The following is a 27500-nucleotide window of genomic DNA, read 5'->3' as shown; positions in this document are numbered from 1 at the left end:
TTAATACCTTAAAAATTGATTTTTAACGAGGGAGTAACCGCTTATCAAGGTCCTAAGGCCACTCAAGGATACGGGTTAATGAATGTACAATGGTCGCCGGGACAACGGTGTAGTAATCGTTAGTGGTGGAAATTGGATATAATTCGATTATTTAAGGGGCCGGCTCAACGAGTCTTTGTTTACATTAGACTTGAAGACATCCACACTGGATGTTCACATACGTTTATCGGATTACGGGAATATCGGATTAAAGGAATTTCGAACACCTATTGATAACTAAACAACATGATGCCAAACAATAATCTCGTCACATAAGAAAAACAATCGAATAGCAAAATCTTCGAGTCTAACGAATACCGAAAATAATATCTAGCTAACTTACTTCTGCCTCAACGAAGGAATCACATATCCTAACCGACATTTCTAAAAAGGATATTCTTATTCTTGTTTTTCCTTATCGTCATAGTCGGAATCGTCGCCATCGTCGTTTGTCCGGAATTTTACGCAAACTTATTAAAATATTTTTAAGGCGACATCAATTAACGTTGTTACGTTCTGGAGTCGTCGAGGATTTCGATTCGTTATATTCTCATATTTCCAAATTCTAAGCATTATACAAAATAAATATCCTATTTCAATCACCAAAATTATTTCATGTATAGTAAACATATATTTTTTCTTAATATATGTACTAGATTTGTGCTCTTATCGGTTAACAAATGGGCACTTATGACGAATACGGACCGTGTTAAAATAATAAACCTAATTTTAACATGGGAGGTGAGAACTTTCCATAACTATTCTGTACTTTCATCTAACATTTTAATTAACAAAACCTACCGTATAAAGTTAAATTTGACTTGAACATTATATCTAAAAAAAAAAAAAGAAAAAAATAGCACTGTCCGTATCCTACATCAGCACAAAAACATATCTACACCAACGTAGCTTCCCCCTTATTCACATACAGTGATAAACTGGGCTTGAACCCTTCTAGTATATATGGATGACATGAAAAATAAAAAATGAAAAAAAAAATTGTTTATATGTCTATCAACGTTTCGTCTTTATTTCAAGACTTTCTGAAGATTACATATTAAAAACAAACACGGGGTGCGTCTATAAAGTGAATAATAATAATAATAATAATAGCTTACCTTTTTTGCAGTTAGGGGTTATAGATTCTTTTAGCGTAATTCGAACTGGTGTATTTTCATTAAGTCTCGTGACATGCCCTCCGGTTCGGTTCTCGTTACGAGTTTGGTAGAGTCTACAAAGGTCAAGTCTTTCAACTTTGACCTCTTAGCAGCCAAATTTTCGACCCAAAACTGATTAAAAAGCTTGCTGCATTTCTGAATACTCTTTATGTAAAATTCCAAATGTTTAGACCCAAAATTGGCTGAATAGTTTGCTAGAGACCGCAAAGGTAAAATCTTTTAAACTTTGACCCCTTTGCAGCCAAATTTATGGCCCAAACCGATTAAAGGCTTGCCCTATGCCTGAATAAACTTTATGTAAAATTTGAAATGTTTACACCATAAATTGGCTGAGTAATTTGGTAGAAACTGCAGAGGTCATTTTTTTTTTTTTAACTTTGATCCCAATTTAAACCTCTTAACATTTATTGCTTTGGGCTCAAATTAAATTAAAAAGTTTGATCCGTGTCCAAGTAACCTACATCTAAAATTCCAAGTATTTAGACCCAAATTGGCGAAGTAGTTTGGTAGACTTTTCAAAGGTGAAATCGTTGAACTTTGACCACTTGGCAGTAAAATTTCTGGTTGAAAACCGATTAAAAAGATTTTCCCAAATCTCAATACTCCTTATGTCAAATCTCGAGTCTGTAGACTGAAGATTGACATAGTAGTTTGGTAGGGAAATGTACACACACACACACACACACACACACACACACACATACACAATTTCACTTTTATAGATATACTAGCATGGATACCTGACGTTACTCGGGTGTTTGGAGGTGTGGGTTAAGCAAAAAAAAAAAGTGGTAATAGAAAGGCAGCTTCGAACCCGTACCGTGAAGGAGGAAAAGAACGTGAAAAAACGTGACGTCTTCGCTGTTACGACCACCGCCAAACCGGAAGTGACGTAGGTTTAAATTAAGGCTAGACAATTGAAAAGAGAGGATGACTTTCAAAAATATCAGCGAAAAAAGCGACCCCCTCCCTAGCCAATTTTTCGGTATTTGTCGTCTGAAAGTTTGAGCTTCAAAACAATACTAATCTTGTAAAAACCAGTCACCTCTGTCGAAATTTATAGGCAGACATGCAAACATACATACATAGATTTATATATTTATAGCTCAAATTTTCGACCCAAACCTATTAAATAGCTTGCCATATCTCTGAATACCCTTTATGTAAAATTTCAAATGTTTAGACCAGAAATTGTCTGAGTAATTTGGTAGAGACCGCAGAGGTCAATTTATTTTTAAACTTTGACCCTTATTATGACCCCTTAACATTTATTGTTTTGGGCTCAAATCAAGTTATTAAGTTAGACCCATGTTCAAGGAACCTATATCTAAAATTTCAAGTGTTTCGACCCAAAATTGGCGGAGGAGTTTGGTAGAGTTCTCAAAGGTGAAATCGTTGAACTTTGACCCCTTAACAGCCAAATTTCTGGCCGAAATCCGATCACGTCGATTTTCCCAAATCTCAGTACCCTGTATATCAAATTTCGAGTCTGTAGACTTAAAATTGACAGCGTAGGGAAATGTACACAGACACACAGACAGACACAGAGACGCGTTCGCTTTTGTAGATATATAGATAAATTTCGTTAGTCTATCATGATTTAATTCGAAATATAATTTCCGTTGGTCTGTCGTACTTTCAACTGAAATATAATATTCAATAGTCTGTCACACTAAAGTTTAAAATATAATTTCCATCATTAAACTTGTGAAACGAATGGCTGCATCATAAAATATCGGTTTATAATCTTTTTTTAATTTAATTTAAACTTAATTAGTTTTCGATTCGAAGATGGACGATAAATATTTTTCTTTTTATTCGCTAAATTTTGTATATTACCAACATCTTATTTATTCTATTTTTGCGTTAATTTTTATTTCATTTAATTAATTAACTTTTGAACAGCCAACAATTTTCTGTACACGGCGGTGGCAGCCTGTCCAATTTAGAAAAGATTTCCAAATATTTATCAGCAATGAAATAAGAGCACAAGAGAACATCTAAAAAGACAAACATAAATAACTACTTATACTTATCTATAGACTAGAGAGTTCTTATTAAAGACGATCGTTTTCAAAAGGGGAGATAATTCTTTTTTGCGGTATTCACGTCAGATTATTAATTTAGATGTTTTGTTTACTTTATTCAATCGTATTTAGTAAATCATTATGACACAAGTGCACACAATCTAGGGGAACAGCGAGAATACTAAAAAGAGCTCTCGGTTGGTTTCAATAAAAAGCAGGGCAATGTTGGCAGCTGGTTTGGCTGCCCCATACCCAGCATTACAATCTTCAAAGGAAGAAAATTTAAAAAAAAAAGCAAAAATGATATTCGCGATAATACTTATATAACATAACGTCTACGCATGCGAATTTAATAAAAAAGAAATATAAAAGAAAAAACATTTCAAACTAAACTGAAATGTTTATAGAAAAAAAGAAAAGCGTATCAGTTAGTAGAGAAACAAGGACCCTTGCGTATTTTAGGTTTTGGCGACATTTTTTTTTTTTTTTTTTTTTTTTCATTTTTGAAGAATTCCACTCGAAACAAGGAGATTCAAGAGATTCTTAAAATTTTTAAAAAAAAATTCTCGAAAATGTTAAATTTTCGCGTAACTTAAAAAAAGCAAAACAAACACACTAAACTAACGCAATAAATCAAAATAAAATATTAATAATCTGAACATTTATTAAATTAAAATAAACAAATTTTAGTTTTTTTTAAATAATTAGAATTTCGAAATAAATTAAAACAGGCATTTTTTTCTGAAATGAATGAAACTGGTTATTATTATATGAAAATGAATGACTTTGTGCTTTTTTTTTCAAATTATTATTATTATTATTATTATTATTATTATTATTATTATTATTATTATTATTATTATTATTGTCTGGTTTCCTTGCTTGGATGAGTTTGTGTGTTCCTCGATGTTCCAGAGGATTTCATGGTTTTTATTTTTTCTATTGCTGGCTCCAGTTTATTATTATTATTATTATTATTATTATTTATAATCCCACTAGTAATTCTCACAAAGTCATCATCAGCGATTGCTCACTGGCAACAATCTGTGGTATTTCCTGGAATCTCAGTGACGACAAGTCTCTCCAAATTACCAATACTCTCCAAATTACCAATACTCTTGTGATAAACTTTGCAACAAATTTGCGTTATTGTAACCGCCGCTTACCATTGATTTTTGCTGGCAATGCCCATTGGTCTTCGCTGGAATTTAGATTGCAATAAACCTCTCGAAGGTCCCAGCACTCTTAGCACTCATCAAGTAGAGATTTGATAAGTGCTCTCCTTTCTCCTTGGCGATTCATGACTATTTTGTGTTCTGATGCCTGGGGGAGGGCACAGTTTTTAAGATTTCTTGTATTTTTTATTTTCCTGTGGTTTATGTGGTATTCCTGGCATCCCTTTAGTTACTTCCGTTGAAATTCTGACGTAGCTTATTAATGTTTATAGTTTATGCGTGTTCGTTATTATTATTATTATTATTATTATTATTATTATTATTATTATTATTATTGTTGTTGTTGTTGTTGCTGTTGCTGTTGTTGTTGTTGTTATTATTATTATTATTATTATTATTATTATTATTATTATTATTTATTGGCTCACATGGAGCTTTCACACAAGTCAACAAACGATCTGAGTGGAAAAATGTGGTGTTCTCTGGAAGCTGACTGACAACATGTTTCCCCAGACGTCCAGCTCTCTCCACCTCCTTCGATAGCATTTGCAAGTAAATTTGCGTCATCGCAACAGCCTCTTACCATTGATTTCTCGCTGGCAGTGGCTATTGGTCTATACTGGAATTTGAGTGGCACTAAGCCTCCCCAAGGTCCCAGTTCTCTTCGCGCTTGACCAGCGGAGGTCTGGTCAGCGCTCTCTTCTCAGTCTTTCCATCCTCCTTGACCCTTCTCGGTTCTTTGGTATCACTTTTCTATTGAGGGGAATGATGATGAGACAATGGGGAGATGCGTGATGGGGGTGTAGAACTTGTAGATATGCAGCTTCGGTGTTCTTCATTCTCTGTAACGCTTCTTCGTTATATTGTGTTCTAGTATTATTCTCCGCATTCAAAGGATTTCCTTAATATTTCATCCGTTTTCATTATCGTTACCGTTGTATTATTATTATTATTATTATTATTATTATTATTATTATTATTATTATTATTATCATTATTATTATTATTATTGTTGTTGTTGTTATTATTAGAAGTAGCATTATTATTATTATTATTATTATTATTATTATTATCATTATTATTATTATCATTATTATTATTATTATTATTATTATTATTATTATTATTATTATCTGTGAAAAACTCATCTATTTTCAACCATTTAATGGCACTATCTAAAAGTGGTTACAGCTACCTAATTAATACGGTTGACACGTGAATCGCTTTTAATCCAAACTTAATAATCGACAATTAGCACCAGCAGCAGGTAAAATAACGGTGTTTAGTGACGCGAACTGATAACCTGGGTGTGCCAAGTTCGAGCCAACTTAGGAACGGGCATTGGCAACCTTCACATAGTCCCTCCCGTAAGTACTCGATATCCTCCTGGGCAGAAGTCTTCATAGAAAGATTTTGGGGAAATTAAAATCAACAAAACTCGCCATGAATGATGCTCAACAATTACAATCAATAAATTATAATAAAAAAGGTATAACAATTGCGTAAATATATGAAAACATTAATAATCAAAAAGGGACAGGTAAATAGTATGATAAACTTATCCGAACCCTATGGATGCAACAGTTTTGTAAATAAACACTTTCTTTGGGATGGATGGGGGGGGGCGAATGACACAGATATGGAAGTCTTCTTTTAATAACCCGAATAGATTACTAAGTTAATCTGGAGCAAAAACTCATTATCTGGAACATTTTTTGTTCTTGTTTTCTTTTTAAAGAAAGGTAATATTTTGTCAACCCTACTGGGGAACCATGATTTACTGTTTTATTTGTATATTTCCGAAATAATGTTTTCGAAACAATGTTTCGAAACAATGTTTCCGAAACAATGTTTCCGAAACAACAACTGATGATTCCTCAAATGATATAAGGACTAGTGTGAATTCTTGGAGGAATGACAGAATTGTTTGTTACCATAAATACTTTAGCCAAATTAATCTGAAGCAAGTAACTAGACCCGATATCCAGAAGGGTTTTCTGTTTTTAAGGGCGGTGGTGTTTGATCAACACTGCTGGGTAGCCATGATATCTATTTTATTGCATTTCTACCCCAAACAAGGCACAGTGCCACTTTGATGTAGGGAGCTACTATCTGGGATATAATTTCAGGGATACTATGTAGGGAGTTGAGCGGCAAGGTGTTTGTTTACATTACACTTGAACTTCTGCATGTCACTACAGTCGGGGAAGCAGGAACCTGCAAGGGAATTCCAAAGTCTATCGGTTCTGGGAAAAAAATTATCAGAGAAGAAGGCTTTCTGACATCTACTGTGTAGGGGTGGGATTTTGCTGCTTGTCGGATGTGTCCAGGGTATTTACGTCGATAGGGTACAAGGGTGGTTTGTATGAGCATCAACCATTAAAATACTTGTAGAACAGGCAGAGGGATGCAACATTTCGTCGATGGGACAGAGGCTGAAGCCTAGCTGACAGTTCGGGACCTATTAGGTTGGCGATTCTCTTTTGAACCCTGTCCAGGAGAGAGTTACTAGTAGCAGATGCACTAGCCTAAATGTGACAAAATAAAAACGAATTTAAAAAAAAAAAGAAAGAAAAGCTGGAAGGAAAGAATGGAGAAAAGAAAGAAATTTTAATAAAACAGGAAACCATACAAATAATAAAAGTAACACAGAAAAAAAGGAATGGAGGAAGAAAGAAATATTAATACGAAGAACAAGCGAAATAACATATCAAATAAAAAGAAATAAGAAAAGAAAGAAGGAAAAGAAAGAAAGAAAAGAGAAAATTAAAAGAACTCACGAAGAACTAAAAAAATCAAAATAAAAAAGAACGGAAAAATTAAGGAAAGAAGGGAGAATAAGGAACTAAAGCGCAAAGAAGGAACAAGATATGCAAAAGAAAGAAAAAAGGAGAAGGAAGAGAGAAGGAGGAAGGAAAAATTAAAGGAAAAGAAAAACACATAAAAGAAAAAGACATAAAAGTAACGAAAAGGACGAACAGAAGGAAGAATGAAAAGAACGAAATACGAGTTAAATAAACACGACTGCGAATAAACAAGGAAAAAAGAAGGAAAAAAGGAAAACAGAAAGAAAGAAATAAGGAAAAAAAGAAAGAAAGAATGGAAAAAGAAAGAAGAAAAAGGTAAAAAAGAAGAGAAGAAACATATAAAGAAAAAAGAAAAAAGAAGGAAACGAAAGAATAAAGGAAGAAGAAAGAAAGGAAGGAAGAAAGAAAGAATGAAAAAGAAAAGAAGGGAAAAAGGAAAAAGAAAGTAAGAAATAAAGAACGAAGCAAAGAAAAAAGAAAGAAATAAAGGTAAGAAAGAAGATGAAAAACGGAAAAAAGAAGGGAAGAAAGAAGAAGAAAAAAGAAGGGAAGAGAGGAAAAAAGGAAGAAGGGAAGAAAGAAATAAGGCGAAAAGAAAGAAAAAAGGGAAGAAGAAAGGGAGAACGGAAGAAGGAAAAAACGAAGTAAGAAATAAATAATCACGAAGAATGGACAGCAGAAAAAGAGAGCTGTTATATAAACGCAGCTGAACAATAACTGTTAAAATGTAAACGACTAGGCAAGTGTTCAAAGTGGCCAATGAATTTGGTCTGGCGGCTGATATTTTCGTTTTGCTTTTGTTTTACTTATTTTTTGCTGTGTTTTTTGTTTTTTGTTTGTTTTGTTTTTACATCCATTTTCCGAGTGAGAAAATAATTTGTGACTTGTAAATAATTCATTTTTGAATCGTTGATATTTATAAACCACAAATATTATCAACTTGTCGGCCATTTCTTGCAGAAGATATCAACAACAAAAACAAATTATTCACGGACAAAATCACGTTTCTATTTTATTTCGTCCGGAAGAAAACGAATAAGCATTTCAATCCAAATAAGCGTGTGTATATATATATATATATATATATATATATATATATATATATATATATATATATATATATATATATAGCCTCTTTTATTACATATATATATATATAATATAAAAAAGGTGCAGATTTTCCCCTCTAGAACAAAATACCGTAGGTTTACAACAACAGATGCCACATACAAATTTATTATGTTTACACTATTAGCCATCACCTTATTTAACTATAGAACGACATTTTAGACACATTAATTCGTAATATTAAAACATTACATTTATTCCTAGAATCGCCATTATCATCATCTTCATAGCCTACAGACAAAGTACTTTCGATTTAACGCCCACATTCCGTAAGTTCTCTTACGACCCCATTCTTCGCCGCGTGAATTTATAGTTTTTTCTCCTTTCCCGTGTCTACGCCGTCATTATCTGCCTACTGCTCTTACCACTTTACATTTACACAAAGAATAATTTCTCCCGTCCCGTAATCCAGTCCAGCTGATTGGCTGATAGGTAGACATTCCTCTATTCGGTTCTTCCCACATTAAACGAACGGTTCGACACTATAAAACACGCCGTCATTTTTGTACGTAAACATTCGTTTCTTTTACTTGGGTTTGATATCGTCACAACTTTTAGTTAAATGTACGTGTTAATTAATGCTTGTACTTAGATTAGCTATTGCTTCGCAAAAGAATCCAATAAAGAGTTATAACACCCAAAAGGCGACCATATAAAATGAAGCAATGCTTCTTCAGGAAACGAAAACTATAAGGCTCTGATTTATTTTGAATTTGGAACCAGACATTCATAGCCTGCATAAGTACCATGTTTTAAAATTTTTTTCTGTTTATAGATAGTTTTATTTTTAAAATACAAGAAATTAAGTCTATTTAAAAATTTGAACTTTTTGGTTTATTTGAATAAATTTTACTTTAAAAATAATGTGTGTGTGTGTGTGTGTGTGTGTGTGTGTGTGTGTGTGTGTGTGTGTGTGTGTGTGTGTGTGTATTAGTATTGCGACGAGATAGAGAGATTTGAAAGGAACAAACCAAGTTATATGCATCAATGTTTCGGCTTTATTGTAAAATTTCTTCTATGTGAATAAATTAAAGGAAATTAAATATCAGTTATATTTCTTGCGAAAAGTATGAGTTTGTTCTCTTTCAGAACGAAAAAATTCGTTAGAAATTTAAAAGGCGTTATAGCGTTGTGAAAAGAGAAGTGTTTTTAACGTCATGTAGCCGTTAATATATTTTAAAAAGATATGATGTAACTTTTTTTAATAAATATGGCCGTTATAATTCAAATGTTGATGTGCAACTGAAATGAAATGAGTATATTTTTGTTATGTTACTTATTGACTGATTATATGTATTCATTACACTGGCCCACCCATTTTTGGTACCCAGGTTTCTAAGCTGGTTTAGACTTATTTGGGAGTGCTAATTCTGAAAATTATATAAAAAAATTTCTCATCAGGTAAAGTTGTTGAAATATTTGTTATTTTATACCCTTTTACCTTAAAATTAGGTGTCCTGTCTCCCCGTGTTGAACCCATCATCTCCTTCCAATTAATCAAAAAATTACTCTTACTTAAAAAGTTACTTTAATTAAAAATTAATTTAGAAGCTACTTTTTTCCTAATTTCTTCTTTCGGTTGGTCTTTACTTTCTTTTTCAACCACTGGCGACACAGCACGCCCCTTTCTCCTTTATCCTTTCTCATCCCTGGCCTCAACAGTATGTTTTACTCATTTATTTTTCTTAGTAATGTGTTTATTTATTTGTAATGCAGCGTGACATTCCATGTTCAATTTCTTTACGAACTTGTTCAGCCTTTCGATTTTTTAAACTCCATCACTTTCATATATTCGTTTGTTATTGTTTTTACTTTCTCATGATCGCCATTTTTTTTTCTTTCGGTTTTTACTTTTTCTCTTTAAATACATATGCCTGTGAATTATGTACTAGTCTCTAGAATCCTTATAGGTCAGTATATCTAAAGTCTATCTAACTGTGAAACGTAGGTGCGTGAGACGGCAGTACATGAGACGTGTTTCCCTTAAAGTAAAAGTCAAATTTGCTATAGAATGAGGTATGTAGTTGGTCAGAAATGGACACTGAGTAGTAAATAGGCCTACCGATTGTGGCATGTTTTTGTGGATTTCTTGATCAAAGTAAGGTTTATTCTCTTAATGTTAGGAATGTATTTATAAGCCATACAGGAAATAATTAAGCTGCATTATTTTACTTTCATTGGAAACTTTTGTAGCAAAAATAAAGCATAGCTCCATCATCTCCTAGACGACGTTGTTTAAACAATCTAAATATGGTTTGCTATATTTGCGCGGAATATATATTGCAATCCAACAGGAATTTGTGAAGTGTGCTTATCTTGCTTAGTTCAAAGTAATGCTGGGTGATGAAGATATGGGCACCCCATATTGTATGCAATGAGTGAGTATCTTTGACAGTGGACAAAAAAAGGATAGAAAGACACTCTGCTTTGGTATTCCAATGGTCTTTCGTGAACCGGAAAACCATTTCGATGACTGCTATTTCCGTGCAGTCAAAATGAAGGGAATCAACAGGCAGAACAGGAATTCATTGGTTTAGGCCAATTCCATGCTGCAATGAAATTCCTATTTCAGTGTTTAAAGGTTTGATCGAATTGGAATTGCCTGGTTCAGAAGAAGACCAGACCTCCGTTTGTCCATTGACAGCAGCGAAGCCACTGTTTCAGGTGTGTTTTTTTTTCTCATTCTTCACTACCACAGCGTTTTTCTTAAAGAATTTAATGATCTGAATAAAAATCTCAACCTTTCCAAAGAATCTTCTGAACTTTTAGCTTCAAGACTCAAAGGAAAAAAATTCTATTTCAGCCTGGAACTCTCATAATCTTCTACAAAAAAACGCCATATTGAATTCTTGCCATATTTCATTCATGATAATAACATAGCATATTGCACCGACGTTGTTCTCAAGATTGGCGCCTTTTTATAGACTGTTCCAAAAGAAATCTAAAATGTGTTCTTCTTCATCCTCTATGCCATTCAAGGACCCTCAATATAAAATATGATGAAATCAAATTTGTTCTGGAAAAGATTTTATATAGACAGCACTAATAGATCTATGTGCCGATTTGAAAATGGTTATGTTTCTTCTGGGATCCACGGACTACAAAGTAGTTACACAAAATTTCCTTACTTCTTGTGTTTGTTGGATAATGGAGCAAGAACAGAGCACTGGATAAAAAAAAAAGATTGGCCTGTGCGCAGTCAACTAATTCTTGGCTCTTTCAATGTTTTGGCTTTGCCTTTATGATTTTAATAGGGGTTTCTTCTCTTCACACATAGCTTGGCATCATGAAACAGTTTGTGAAAGCTCTTGAAAAAAAATGGCGACTGTTTCAAATATATTTGCATTTTCAAATTTCAAGGCCTAATCATAGAGAAATTAAAAGCTGGAATTTTTTATGGACCCCCAGATTCAAAATTTAATGAAATACGCAAATTTCTGTAATTTTATGAATCCTGCAGAATTCAGTACTTGGACGGCGTTTACAAATGTAGTAAAATTCTTCTTGGAAAAAATGAAGGCGCCCAACTACAAAGAGCTTGTTGAAACATTACTCATAAGTCTCCATCAACTGGGTGCAAATATGAGCATCAAATTACATTTTTTGCACAGCCATCTTGCCTGTTTTTCAGAAACTCTGGACGATGTAAGCAACAAACAAGGGGAGGGCATCCATCAAGACCTCAGCGACATGGAAGTTCGCTATAAAGGTCGTTGGTATGCCACCATGTTTGTAGACTACTATTGGTCTATCAAGCGCGATAATGCTAGAGCCCCACATTCTAGAAATTCAGTAAAACGTCGGCACTGTCGGTGGAGCATTAGAATACACCGACTGACCCCCTGCAGAGGGTAAAAGTCCCTCAATGGGGGTCCTGGATATGACCTTAAACTATATCCAATGGTAAGGCCCCAGCTTGTGGGCTTTAGGGAGTGTGGAGCCACCCTTTAATTGCCATTGCTCCCAGGTCCACTCTAACCCAGAGTGGTAGTATCTGTTAGGGTTCCAACTATGGGTTAAATAGAAACCGACTTGAAAACAACAAATATATTCTATTAAAAAAATTTTCTTCAAAATCTTTGGATTCGGCATTAAATAACCCGAAAAGGGTTGATATGCCGTAAAACAAAAACAACCAACCAACCAGTAAAACGTCAATTTATGGATGAGAATGTCTATGCTTAGCATTTTTTATAACTTCAAGCTTTAATTGTGAATATTTTTGGTGTGATTTCATGAATATGTGTCTTAAAGTTACATAAAAATATTGTTTCTTTGATTTGCTTGTTTTTATTATAGCTATTAGTTTCCTACGAAGAGAAGGTATACCATAGCAGAAAAAATAGACCTGCTAGAAAAAAAAGTGACAGCATTTCTGGAATCAGCGCCCTTAAATTAGGTAAAAACAGTTGAAACATCTTCGGCATCATGGTAATTTTTTTTTTTTTTTGCCTGTTTTATTATAGGTGGTATGAGAAAGTCAACCTGTGTATAAAATTAAATTATGTTCTTTTAATAAGAGTTTACTTATTAATGGCGCTACATTATAGAAATCGCCACGTTGTTAATTGTGTTTGATTTTGCGATAAGCTCTGATTCAAGAAGTCTCCATCGCGGTTTATTTGAAATAAATTTAACTATTTTTGCTAGTTTGAAGTAAAAAGTACCATTATCCTGCAATGAATGAGAGAATGATGCATTCAAAGAATTGCTATTTCTTATATCTATTTTATGTTCATGGAGCCAACGAAGTGGGAGTCACTTATCAATGCCCAGGGGTCACTCGAGGATAAGGGTTTATGTAAGATGGTAGTGTCGTAATCGCTAATTGTGTAAATTGGGTAGAATTTGGTTATTTATGGGACGGCTCAACAAGAACTTGTTTACATTGGATTTGAAGGCTAGCATATTGTATTCAACCTGGAAGCAGACCAGCGGAACAGTGTTCCAAAGGCTGGCAGTTCTGGAAAAGAAGCTTTTTTTTTTTTCATGGAATATGTGTTTAGATTGAGGCACAGATAGAGTGGGGGTCGTTTTTAGTGGTTGTAGTCGAGTGTTTTTGTGAAAGTTTGCCAACGGGGAACCACAGATTGGAGCTCAGCCGAGCACTAGCCATGAAAATAATGATAGAGCAGAGACAGGCTCGCAACGCCTCTTCTGTGGGAAAGAGGTTGCAGGGAAGAGAAAAGGGCATCACCTACTTGATTTCGAGGCTGGTTTTGAACTTAAGGCTAGATAGGGCACGCCGAGCAGCTCCTGTTTGTATGTGGCAACAGTACTCCATTTTAGGGCGTACCTGCCCTTTATACAGATAGAGGATTGTTACTTGTGAATGTTATGACAACAGAACAGATACTATACTGCCATATTGGAATTCAGCATTGAAAGATAGCTCATTAATCTGAAGTAATATAGTAGACTGGAATGAGCAATAAAGTATACTAGTACATAATGCTAGAAGAACGAGTCAACTTTTTTTTTCTTTTAAATATTACAAGAAACCTTCTCCGCCACCAATTGCCGTGACTAATAACACTCTGTATGGGAACTTGTCACTTAAACTCATCAACTTAGCATTCGCGGGTAACATAAATTGAAACAAATACATTTAAGACGTTGTCAATGCTGCTGCAGAGAAGGTGGCCTCCCTCTACCGTGCTAGAAAACTGCTTTCACTTCTCATTATCCTGTATCTCTAAAAAAAAAAAAAAAAGCCATCATTCACCCATGCCTGAAATACTCATGACATATTTCGTGCAACTATCACTAATCTCTCCTTCTTAGACAGAGTTTAAAAAAAAAAAGAATCTCACATCTAATAGATTCCGCACTGTCAAACAGCATCGAACCCAAGTTGCATCCCGGTGTCTGTTTTACAAATATTTTAATAGAATATGCTCTGACGAACTCGTAGCATTCGTACACACACACACCCTCGACGTACATACTCCCAACTTACTCGATAAACAGCAAACATTCCACCCCTTCACTGTTAAGATCCTTAGATGCCAGAAAGCGTTTTGCTCTAATAGTTTATTCCCTCGAACTGCTAGACTTTGAAATTGCCTTCCTGTTCCCTGTTTCCCTGACTGTACTAACATGCATAATTGTAAATTTAATGTAAACAGACACCTCACTAATCATTTTCCTACATAGTGCCATGTAGGTGAGTATCCCCTTAAGTTCAAATGATAATATGTCTTGTTTCAGAGGAATCAGAATAAACAATAAAATAAAACTATTTCTGTAATCGTGTTAAAAATAGTATTTTAACGACTGGGGGTATGGTTTGGAAAAATATTAGGTTGGTGTAAAAAATAATGTCGTTTTTTGACATGAAGTTGAACGTCAAAAAATATTATTTTTTTCACCAACCTAATATTACTTTGTGAGGAAATTCACCATAATTGGATGTAATTGTTTTTGTTTTTTTTGTTTTTTTTCGAATTCGATAGAAATCAGCCAGAATTTCTCGTGACTAAAAGAGTTTCTTCTCTTCTGACTAGCGACAGAACAGCCAGAGGTATTATCTTCTTTTTGAGGGGGTTAGTTCATTGCTAACCGCTTGTTGCGCTCCTATCGGGAAATCCCGACGTGACTGCTCAGGCATTTTCACAGGCGAAAGTACTTTTTCTCAATGGCGTTGACTTTTCAGTCTAACTTTTCGATCCATATATTACATCTTCTCGCCTTTGAAAAGAGATAAATGTTGGGGAATGCCGATAGAGCTGCTCAGATATATTTTGTAGGTTAGAGTGAACTATTCTTAGTGGACTGGCTTCTTAACGCCACACCTGGCCTTGTGTCTAACTTTCCTTGAAGAGAAGGTATATAATATATGATGGGGTAATATAAATTGGAGGTAGGGATGAGGAAAAAAATTATCATGCAAATGATATGGTGTGAACCGGAAAACGGCTAAATTAGGAAATGCCTTTAATGTCGAGGTGCGTCGCCGGAATACATCCGGCGATTTTGAAGTCGCGTAGGTGTGGGCTGCGTATGTGTTCGATCAAAGTGGAGGCGGAACTCACGGAGACAGACATTCTCATGTCCGGGTAATGCTACAAAAATGAAAACAGTGGACGGACGCAGATAACGGGTCCCCCACGCCCTAAAAAAAAAAAAACGATGTTTATTGAATTCTGTTTAATGGCTTTTATTTTTCGAAATATTGTCGATTAAGAAAAAAAAATATACAAAAGGAAAATAAAAAATTAATCTCGCATTATTGGGATTATTCGGATCACTTGTCTCATTTTGAATGTTATTCTTAATTGCTCAAGACAAGGCATGAAGCCACGATGTAACGAGCTAACAAGAACGAAAGATGATTATTGCAAAGACAGGAGATGCGTATTGACTTTAGTTCTGAAAAAAGAAAAACAAGGCTGTGTATAGAAGGAAAACAGGGAGCAGGAACAGAGTTCCACAACCTTGTTGTCATTGAAAAAAAAAGCTAATAGCATAGGAAACTGTACTGCAATGAGATATTAAAATAGCGAATTGATGAAGACGACTATACAAACGAGTCAAACGAGATGGAACAAAGGAAGCGGGGAATAGATCAGACAATTATGAGGAACACATGCCATCATAATATTTGTAGAAACGACTGATGTAACCTCCAACCTTCTTCAGGCGCATTTTTCGAACTCGGAAATCTTTTGGTCGAACTCAGGAATCTTTATGTCGACTTGGGAGAATGCACGGAATTTCGACAGAAAGATTCCCGAGTTCGACAAGATACACTTAAAGGATCACCTACCTCCCATATTTCCTCTCATTACTAAGTATATGCTGCGCGGTATCCATATATATGTCCGTGATATTGCCAAACTTATTCAAACTTATCAAGAACCTTGATTCGCGTAAAGCAACTGTCCCTGACAGTATTCCAATCATAGTGCTCCAAAAGCTTCGACCGGAAACTAGCTCCGATTTTTGCAAATCTATTTAAACGTTGCCTTAAGGAGAAATGCTTCCCAACACTTTGTAAAACTTCTGTCAGTCTGCCCTGTATTTAAAAATGCTGCTGGAGATCCGTCATCTACCTCTCAGCACATACCAATCAGTTTCCTGTGCATCATGAGTAAATTACTTGAATCTGTGATTAACAGAGAAGTCGTCAACCTCAGTAAAAAAATAACCTACTTCGTGACATGCAATATGGTTTCCGTACTGCAAGATCTACGGCTAATGTGCTGACTGTAATATCACACAGGATTAGTGAATTTCTTGTTGGGAGCTTCGTTTCTAGGGCAATAGCCATTGATAATAGCAAAGGCTTTTGATAGGGTATGACAAAAAGGTCTACTTCACAAGATTTCCAGCTACAGAATATCAGAAAATATTTTCTCAGCTAATAAATCCTTTCTCTCGGATGGGTTTATAAGAGAAATCATCGATGGGCAGAAGTAAGAAACTCATAGTCGCTTGGGTTTTAATATTAATAAAAGTTCCGTAGTTGTTGCTGTCACGAGCGCTTTCGATTCGTCCACGAACTTAGAACTGCACGTCAGTGGAACTCTTTGCCGCTTGCCTGTTTCCCACCTGACTACAACTTGGACGTCTTCAAGTCCAACATAAACAAACTCCTGACAAACCGCTCCCTTAAGTAAGACACTCTATCAAAACCCCAATACTAATGATTACTACAATACTATCTAATTGATTACTGTACACGCAATAACCCTTATGAGTGGCCTTCGGGCCTTGATAAGTGGTGACCCCATGTAAAAATAAAAATAAAAATCTTCAGGTGTTGAAGTAAAAGTGCGAAAATGAGAATTAAAAGTGAAAACTAAAATATACAGTAAACCGCGTGAGATAAGTTAAAATATATAGAGTCGATGAAAAGTCGATTAAAAATATAGCTCGATTAAAAAATCGAGTATTAAAATCAGCAAGTTCGTGAACACTGTTAACAAAGTCCGTCCACTACGAACTACGCAAAACATTTTAGAACGTTACTGCTTTTCTCGAATGCGATATCATTTATAGTAGGCTGAAGAGTTCTAATATATGGCTCTTCAAGAAATTTATATTTATAATTTATTACATAGGATTTTGTAATTCTCGTTTTCAAATACTGTTGCTTATGTTTGTACCATTTTTCTGTGCATTCAAGATGCAGTTGTTTGCATAATTCCCAGTGTACTACCCTCCCCACATGTTTGTGTCTGTTCTTGTATTCCTTTTGGGCCAGCTTGTTGCATTCACTTACTATTTGGTTTATCGTTTCGTTTCTTTATCAACAGAATCTACATTTACTGTTTTCATGTGTTTTGTCGATCTTTGCTTTGATATGGTTGGTTCTTATCGAGTTACCTTGTGCTGCGGTTATTAGGGATTCAGTTTCTCGGCTTATGTGTCCTTTTCACATCCATGTCTAAGTGTTTTCGTTATTTTTATTTTTTTCTCATCCTTATGAATCTTCCATGTAGTTGCTTTTCTTCCTATTTTCCTTTCTCGTTTTATCCTTTATCTCTGTTTTCTGTTTTGTCGATTTTTTTCGTGTCTCTCGCTGCTATGATTATCGTTTCCGTGTTTTGCGTTCTATATTTTTCTCATTCTTTTTTGTATCATGCATGCATGTCGTTCATCGTGATACCATGCACTGATGATTCCCGAAAGTATGAAACACTAGTGTCTGTAAGTATTTAATAATTATTATTATAATATATATATATATATATATATATATATATATATATATATATGTGTGTGTATATATATAGGAGCAAACAGTTAATAAAACATGTTAAAAAACACTTTGAAAACACTTTGAAATGGGTTAAAAACATATTTAATCTGAAAAGAAAACACTAGATAAGTGGATAGTCCTTAATCCGCGGGGTTTCGAAGAAATACTTTCGTTCTCATGAGAGGGTAAGAATTAGCAAAATGCGGGATCGGATTTTGCATGCAGAAGTATTTGATGAAACAACAAGTAAGTCAAAGATCTTACTTGAAAATAAAAAAAGTGAAGCAGGGGGAATATGGTGATGAAAAAGGTGATTACACATGAATGGATAGTCTGGTGGAAGATAAATAATCCAGTATAATATATATATATATATATGTGTGTGTGTGTGTGTGTGTGTGTGTGTGTGTGTGTGTGTGTGTGTGTGTGTGTATGTGTGTGTGTGTGTGTGTGTGTGTGTGTGTGTGCATGTATGTATATATATGCCCAATGCACCAGGTTCGGGGCCCACCAAGTATATATGTGAACTTAGCGATGCATCTGCCTAACCTGGCAATATAACCACAAGCATCTGCTTATTTTCTTAATTTTTTTTTATTTAAAAATTTTAAATTTAAAAATTTTATATTTTTTATTTCTTCATTATTTTATATATTATTTTTATTTATTTATCTATTATTGTCTATTTGTCCTAACTTTACCTTATTTACTTAGTATAAATATGGACATGTCTGTATATATATATGAATATATATACATATATATATATATATATATATATGTATATAATTGTATGTGTGTCTATATATGTCTACGTGCTTATATTTCTATTAACATTTATTAATATCTTTATTAATATCTATATTTATGTAATTGCATATGCGTGTGTAAGAGTAGATGCATATGTATGTATGTATGTGTGTATGTACATCTACTTCTTACTGGAGACCTTATCTCCACATATATGTATATAAGTGGGCGCATGTGTATATATATATGCATATATATGTGCATATATGCCTATATAATTTTGAGTGTACATATATGTATAAGAGTTGTGTATATGTGTGTGTATGTCTATTTATGAACCCATGTATGTCTGCACTTACTTTGTTTATATATATGTACGTGTACGTATGTGTCTGTATGTGGATGCCTAGAAGTGTACATATGTATGTATATGTATATATGCGAATGTGCGCGTGCGTTAACCCATATAATAAAAAAAACATTAGAAACGGTAAGGAACAGGTCGACGTGTAACGACTACAAACATTTAAACGAACCCCGTACGTGTAAAAAAAAATGACATCTACACTCTCTCTCTCTCTCTCTCTCTCTCTCTCTCTCTCTCTCTCTCTCTCTCTCTCTCTCTCTCTCTCTCGTTCTCCCTCTCTCTCCCTCTCCCATCTATTTAATATACCTTGCTGAAAAACCAAAAGCCAGTTAAAATTAAAAAATAAAATATTGAAACTTTCCCCCTCCTCTACTTCCCCCCTCACTTTTCTCTTTATCATCCTCTCTCCAACCTCCCCCTCCCTATATCCATATATCTCCACCCACGCCTATCTGAATCTGCTACCCCCACACACACACACACAATACAATCGAATGTATCTTCAACCTTCAAAACTGAAATATTGTCAACACCCACCTCTCCCCTTTTCTTTTTCCTCTTTTTTTCTTAAAAACACTTTTTTTCCAATAACTAACAACCACTTTGCGAGGCCTGACGAGGCTGTTGGATCGTAAACATGGTCCAACATCTGAAACATGTGTAGCCAAACAGATAAAGCGGTAATAAAAAACAAAACATATATATATATATATATATATATATATATATATATATATATATATATATATATATATATATATACGAGGTGGCTTCAATAAGTTTCCAGATTTTTTTGTACTGGTATTTAAAATTCTCGTAAATTCTGTAAAATTCATCAATGGATGATGAGCCGATAGTTTTCAACTGGAATGTCTTTTAATGTATCGTTTAGGTAGACCACTGTTCGTACACGCATGATTTATTCATGAATTACTTTTCCTACCAATATTCCATCAATTTGAGATGCAATCCTTCCATGCAAGTTGGTAAAGTATTTTCATTCAATACCTCTGTACACCATCTGGTCCGAGAGCTTTCCAATTTGGATTTATTTTTTTTTTTTACATTGTTCATTTTCTCTTTGCTCACTTACACTACATCTTGGTGTTTCTTTAACTTTGCATTTCATTTTTCAATTCTTCCAGCCACAAAACACTTCCATCAAGCTATTTTTTTTACACTCCAAATATCTCCCCAAAATGTGTGCACTCTTCTGACTTTGGTACTTCATTTACGTAATTTGACCATCTATTAAGGCCTTTCATATGACTTCTTCCGATCCAGACAAAACAACCTCTTCTCTCTAAACTGTTAACTTCCCTCCTAATATATTTTCACCTTTGCACGTTTTACAAGCATTTTTTGCTTGATTTCCTCTAGAACAGTTATAATTCCGTTTAGTTTTATTCAGTTTGAATGTCTCTGTCTTCCTCGCATCCAATTGTCTCCCCAAACCTCTATCAAACAAATTCACATCCTTTTATAATTTCCCTGTTATCTTTTATTCTTCTTTTCCACCTCGATTCATTTCTATTCTGGCGTTCATCTCTTTTTAATCCGATTTTTGTCACATCATGGAAAACGACCACCATTTTGATTTTAACAAAGCAACTTTCCTTAAACACATACATAACAGATCCACACGACGTTTAATTGAGTCAGCTATAATCTCCCATTCCAGCAATATAATTAAGCAAAGAAAAGGTTTTTTCCACGTTGCTCCCTTTCTGTCGAAAATAATTATCAAAGAAAACAACTTAGACACCGGTTAAACGCGAAAAAAAAAAAAAAAAAAAAAAAAAAAAAATTCGTAATTTCACTTAATTTTATTTTTATTTTACTTATTTACTGTATTTTATCATTATCTATTTTTAGACTCCATTTTATCACCTCCTATTCTTATTTTTAGATACCATCTTTTAAGTTACTGCGCTATTTTATCCCAATTCAATTATTTCTAATTTAAAAAAAAAAAAAAAAAAAATTCTTTCGTAATCTCGTGTCATTTTATTTATTTAATCTATCACCGCTATATTTCCAAACACAATTTTTAATCTCTACGATATTTTATCTTTTAGACGTAATCCACTACACTAGTTTACTCTAATTAGTTCTTCTCTCATAAAATGTATATACATGTATATATGACATCTAATTTACATAAGGAAAACACGCTGCTCTCCCCCATCATTATATATAGCCCCAATCCTCCGACTCTCTCGTCAATGACCATCCCTCTTGAAGAAGCCCGCATAGATCGGGCGAAACGTTGAGTATCCAGGTCCTTCCACCTCCATTTTATTTCATATCGTCGGATTTAATCCAGCTCAACAATCATATATATATATATATATATATATATATATATATATATATATATATATATATATATATATATATATATATATATATATATATACAATTATAAAACTCAAATGATCTTGTAACGATGTATGTAACCTACTTTCCGGTTTACGACATCCGGTTGCGTATGGGTGCATGACCTGCGCCCTGAAATATTAACGTTATTATTTCGAAATTATTATTTAACATGGGAAGAGTGGGATTTAAAATAACTTAAACGTAATACAGAAATGAACGATGTAAAAAAAAAAGCAGACAGTATAAACAATTGTTTATTTGGATAATTTAAACGCGAAAAAAAAAAAAAAGAACGATTAGAACGCTGAAATATTAACGTTATTATTTCGAAATTATTATTTAACATGGGAAGAGTGGGGTTTAAAATAACTTAAATGTAATACAGAAATGAACGATGTAAAAAATAAAAAGCAGATATATCAAAATTTGAATTTAACTATAAGTATTATGGTATCTATTCAGTGCACATTTACCTATAAGTATGGCCAACCACTTATAATTCAGTAACTGTAAAACTTTTTTTTCAAAAATAATCAATTATAATAAGCAGAATGACTCATAGAAATCTTTTTTTTTTTTTCATTTTAATATACTTTCATAGAAATGTTTCTGTTATGTAAAAAAAAAACTATTTTCTTTACGTCACAAATGTCACGCCCATACATGAATTCCATAGCTAATATAACATACTGACCCAACGGGTCACGGGTAGTCTAGTCTATCTATATATCTATAAAAGTGAACGTGTCTGTGTGTCTGTGTATCTGTGTACATTTTCCTTCGCAATAACTCTGTCAATTTTTAGTCTACAGACTCGAAATTAGATATACAGGGTACTGAGATGTGAGAAACTCTATGTGATCGGTTTTCGGCCAGAGATTTGGCTGTTAAGGAGTCAAAGTTCAACGATTTGACCTTTGAGAACTCTACCAAACTCCTCCGACAATTTTGGGTCTAAACACTTGAAATTTTATATATAGGTTCCTTGGATATGGATCTAGCTTAATAACTTAATTTGAGCCCCAAAAATAAATTTTTAAGGGATCATAATAGAGGCCAAAATTTAAAAATTGACCTTTTTTCTTTCTTTTTTTTTTTTTGCTCAACATACACCTCCAAACACCCGGGCAACGCCGGGATGAAATGCTAGTATATATATATAAACAAGGACAGCCCGCAGAGTTTTAGAATTATTAGGATCATTGATTTGTTTACATTTTAAGAATCGATCCCTCTCAGTAATCAGTAGTTAATTGAAATGATTTAATTATCTTTTAGAGAAGGGTATTGCGTTACACTAAGTGGAAACTATTATTCCTCGGCGGGAACGTATGTACAAACTGTCCAACAACCTTTTTTCTATGAGAGATGCAATTTGCGGTGGAAAAATAACTTTTCTCATCAGAATTTTTTTTTAATTCATATTTGCACTTTCTACATATTCTCACTTGCGTAATGTATAATTTAATTCATATTTCATTTTACCATTATTTTCATAGATATTTATCATCCATTTCGTTATACTGCATTTAATTCTAGCTAATTTCACTTCTCTCTCTCCCCCCCTCTCTCTCTCTCTCTCTCTCTCTCTTATATATATATATATATATATATATATATATATATATATATAATTACTTCATTCACTCACATAAATTTATATACGAAAGTATAGATTTATGCGTAAACTTTAAGTATTTACTTCAAAAGTGCTCAATACGTAGGTAGAGCTAGTTAGTAATTTATAAAATATATATGGCGATTAAGCTACACTGAATATTCGGCGTTTCATCCACTCTAGGATTCGTCGGGCTTATGCGCGAATTCTGTGGTTGTTTATCGTTTTTATATGGTCCTGTTCTGTTGAGGATTTTAGTTAGCCAATCAGCTTTCTAGTATCCACCGCGCCCCTTCCTATCAGCCAATGGGCATGCATTTTATCGAACAAAGGATCTGTTTTAAAACTAGTTTAGTTGTTTAAGGCAGACATTTTTTTTTCTGATATATCCTCGGAAGAAATCAACATCATTAAAAAATGTAGAAAATCAGTTCTAATAAATAACAATAACCAATGGATAAAAACTAAAATGAAAAATTCGTTTGATTCGCGATAGGTGCCAGGGATTCTGCAGAGGCATCAGATCTTGTGGGATTATTCATTCTATATACCCTCACAAGCATATTCGATACTACGGATATCGGCCTATATAGAGATGACGGACTAGCTATAATAAAAAACTCCAACAAAGTCAAGGGAGAAAACTTTAAGAAAATCATACACAAGGAAATGAAAAAATTAGGCGGCCTAAAAGCAGACGTGTCAGCTAACATAAAAATAGCAAACTTCCTGGACGTCACGTTAAACTTAGATAAAAACACATATGAACCATACTTAAAAGATAACGCTACTCCAATTTAGGTAAACCCTAAGTCCAATCACCCACCATCAATTATAAAACACATTCCTAACTCGATCGTAAGTAGACTCAGTAATAACTCAAGCGATGAAAATGCATTTAACAGGTCAACCAATATCTACGAAAAAAATAGTGGATACAAAAATATCGATATCAAATATAAGCAACAAAACACCAATAACTATAATCAAATTAAAAATAGAAGAAAAAGAACTATAATCTGGTATACGGCCCCATACAATCAAATGTTAAAACCAAAACTTGGCAAGAAATTTCTAGATCTTATTGAAAAACACTTTCCGCAACCAACCCCTTACACAAATTCTTCAATAAAAATACCTTAAAGTTATCCTACAGTTGTTGCGAAAATTTAGAGATGATAATTAAAGCACATAATAACAAAATACTAAATGAAAACAATGTAAACAAAAACAAAATAAACAATAAAAAAGTAGACACCATGACAAAAATAAAACTAACACTAGCAGAAATAATAATAATAATAATAATAATAATAATAATAATAATAATAATAATAATAATAATAATAATAATAATAATAATAATAATAATAGTAACAAACCAACCCCGGATAAGAACAACCATACCATAAATAAAAATACTAATAACGAACAAGATAAATGCAACTGTAGACACCGCACACTTTACCCACTTCAAAATAAATGTCTAACAAAAAGCGTAGTTTATCAGGCAACAATATTTGCGAAAGAAAACCCAAATAACAAGAAATATTACATAGGCATGACTTCCTTAGATTTCAAAACCTGATACTATGACCACGAAAGTACATTCAACTATAAAAAAAACACCATATAAAAACAACACTAGCGAATAAATACTGGGAACTCAAAGAAAGCAGACATTCGCCGATAGCCGAATGGAAAATAATAAGACAAGCTATCACGTGTAGGCATTTAGACGACCTATGTAAATTATGCCTTCATGAAAAATTTGCTATCCTGTACTTTAAAGAACCCAAAAATCTATTAAACTGTAGAAGAGAAATAGCAAATAACTGTGTTAACAAAATAAAATTTACTCTAGGATAGCGATACAAAATAGTTTTAAAACTAACAAAAACAATAGAGAATAAACAAATAAATAAATTAAATAAACATGAATTAACATAAACGATCACACATATATATATGTATATATATATATATATATATATATATATATATGTATGTATATATGTGCATATATGTGTGTACACATATGTATATTTATTTATATATAAAAAAAATGTCTGCCTTAAGCCACTAAACTAGTTTTAAAACAGATCCTTTGTTCAATAAAATGCATGCCCATTAGCTGATAGGAAGGGGCGCGGTGGATACTAGAAAGCTGATTCACTAACTAAAATCCTCAACAGAACAGGACCATATAAAAACGATAAACAACCACAGAATTCGTGCATAAGCTTGACGAACCCTAGAGTGGATAAAACGCCGAATATTCAGTGTAGCTTAATCGCCATATATATATATATATATATATATATATATATATATATATATATATATATATATATATATATACTAGCATTTCAGCCTGACGTTGCCCGAGTGTTTGGATGTGTCTGTTGAGCAAAAAAAGAAAAGCAAAAGAAAAACCAAAAAAGTGGTAGTAGGAAGGCAGGCTCAAACCCGCGAAGGAGGAAAAGAACGGGGGGAAAAGCCTGACGTCTATGCTGTTACGACCACCGCCAAACCGGAAGTGACATTTTTTTAAAATTAAGGCTAGACAATCTAGAGGATAACTTTCAAAGATATCGGCGAAAAAAGCGACCCCCTCTGTAGAAAAGTGCCTAGTTGAAGGTGAAGATATTAATATTTTAGCCAATTTTTCGATATTTGATCTTGTTAACATCCATCGCCTCTGTCGAAAGTTTTAGGCAGACATGCAAACAAACATACATACATACATTTATATATTGGTAACTAAATATTTTCGATCCAAACCGATGAAAAAGCTTGCCCTATCTCTGAATACCCTTTATGTAAAATTTCAAATGTTTAGACCAGAAATTATCTGAGTAATTTGGTGGAAACCGTAGAGGTCATTTTTTTTTAACTTGGACCCCTATTATTACCCCTAAAATTTATTGTTTCGGCTCAAATCAAGTTATTAAGTTAGATCCATGTCCAAGGAACCTATAGATCTAACATTTCAAGTGTTTAGACCCAAAATTGGCGGAGGAGTTTGGTAGAGTTCTCAATGGTCAAATCGTTGAACTTTGACCCCTTAACAGCCAAATTTCTGGCCGAAAGGGGATCACATAGATTTTCCCAAATCTCAGTACCCTGTATCAAATTTCGAGTCTGTACACAAAAAATTGACAGAATTATTGCGTATGGAAATGTACACAGACAGACAGACACAGGGACAGGGGCGTTCACTTTTATATTCGTTGTTTCGTTGTATCACAACTCATCATGCGGCTAGACTAGCACTTTTCACTAGCCGGAGATTGAACCTACAACCATCGCGTTGACAGTCGGCAGTTCTAACCACTGAACCATGGATCGGTGCTATATATTAGTGATAGGACGATTCCTATTTTCCCCGATTTCGATACAATTAGCGATCCTTTTTAAATCTTTAAATATGTATCTTTAATGTTTATTATTATTATTATTATTATTATTATTTATTATCATCATTATTATTATTAATATTATTATCATCATCATTATTATTATCAGTATTATTATTATTATGATTATCCTGATTATTATTATGATTATCCTGATTATTATTATCATCATTATTATTATTATTACTATCATTATTATTATTATTATTATATTGAAAGAGAAGGTCCACACTGGTGGTATAAAAATTCGGAACTTTGTTGGAAAAAGTGTTGCATTTCGGCAGAACAGCCTTTTCCGGAACAATCAGTCTCAGCTGTATAAAGAATTAAATGGTAGTAAATAGGGGGGAAATAACAACACTCCAAATGCAAAAGATGCAAGGAAGTTCTGGAGTGGGATTTGGTCCGTCGAAGGGCGAAATAATGAGAAGGCTAGCTGGTTGGGAGAGGTCAGAGAAAGGCTATCAGAAATGCAGCAGATGAAGAACGTTGAGATAACCATCGATGATTTTAAAGCTGGCATACGAAGGATGACAAACTGGAAGGCACCTGGTCCAGATGGAGTGATGGGCTTCTGGTTTAAACAGTTCCCATGCCTTTATCCACCTATAGCTGCTGATCTGCAAAGGGTTGTAGAGTCGGGGGATATCCCTGATTGGCTTGTGGAGGGAAGAACAACACTGATTAGGAAAGATCCTACAAAAGGAACAGATGGCAATAATTATAGATCAATTACATGTCGGCCATTGATGTGGAAACTGTTGACTGGGATATTTGCGGAGAAAATTTATGAACATCTAGAGAGTAATGGTGTTTTTCCTGACGAACAAAAGGGGTGCCGGAAAGGCTCGAGAGGTACTAAAGAGCAACTACTAATTGATAAAGCAATAATGCAGGATGCAAA

This window comes from Euprymna scolopes, chromosome 26, assembly GCF_053919585.1.
Source record: "Euprymna scolopes isolate OS-2025 chromosome 26, ASM5391958v1, whole genome shotgun sequence".
Taxonomy (NCBI): Eukaryota; Metazoa; Mollusca; class Cephalopoda; order Sepiida; family Sepiolidae; genus Euprymna; species Euprymna scolopes.
Note: the sequence above shows the minus strand (reverse complement) of the source record.